This window comes from Nicotiana attenuata, chromosome 6 (assembly GCF_001879085.1).
Source record: "Nicotiana attenuata strain UT chromosome 6, NIATTr2, whole genome shotgun sequence".
NCBI lineage: Eukaryota > Viridiplantae > Streptophyta > Magnoliopsida > Solanales > Solanaceae > Nicotiana > Nicotiana attenuata.
Window position 1 is genome coordinate 35,895,810 of NC_031994.1, and position 418 is coordinate 35,896,227.

Below are 418 nucleotides of genomic sequence, written 5' to 3' on the forward strand. Positions count from 1 at the left end.
AAGTCATTGGATAGATGAGGAGTGGATAATGCAAAAACGCATTATTGCTTATAGATAATTAATTCACGTCACACAGGTAAGTTTATTGCTAACACTGTTGAAGATATTTGTAGATATTTTTGCATTAGAGATAAAATAATGGCAATTTCTATGGATAATGCTTCTAGTAACACTAGTGCTATAGGCATACTTACAATAACACTAAATCCTGCATTTAGTAATTGTTTCCATGTGAGATGTATTTGTCATATTTACCATTTAATCGTCGGTGATGGTATGAGAATTTTAAAACTTTAGAAAATTGAAAAACGGTTTAGAAATGGCTCTTAAATTGGCTTTTTTAATTCAAACCGTTAGAAGTAGACTTAGAGAGTATTTTAAAAAAACTGTGATGAATTTGGCCTTAGAGAAAGAAAGG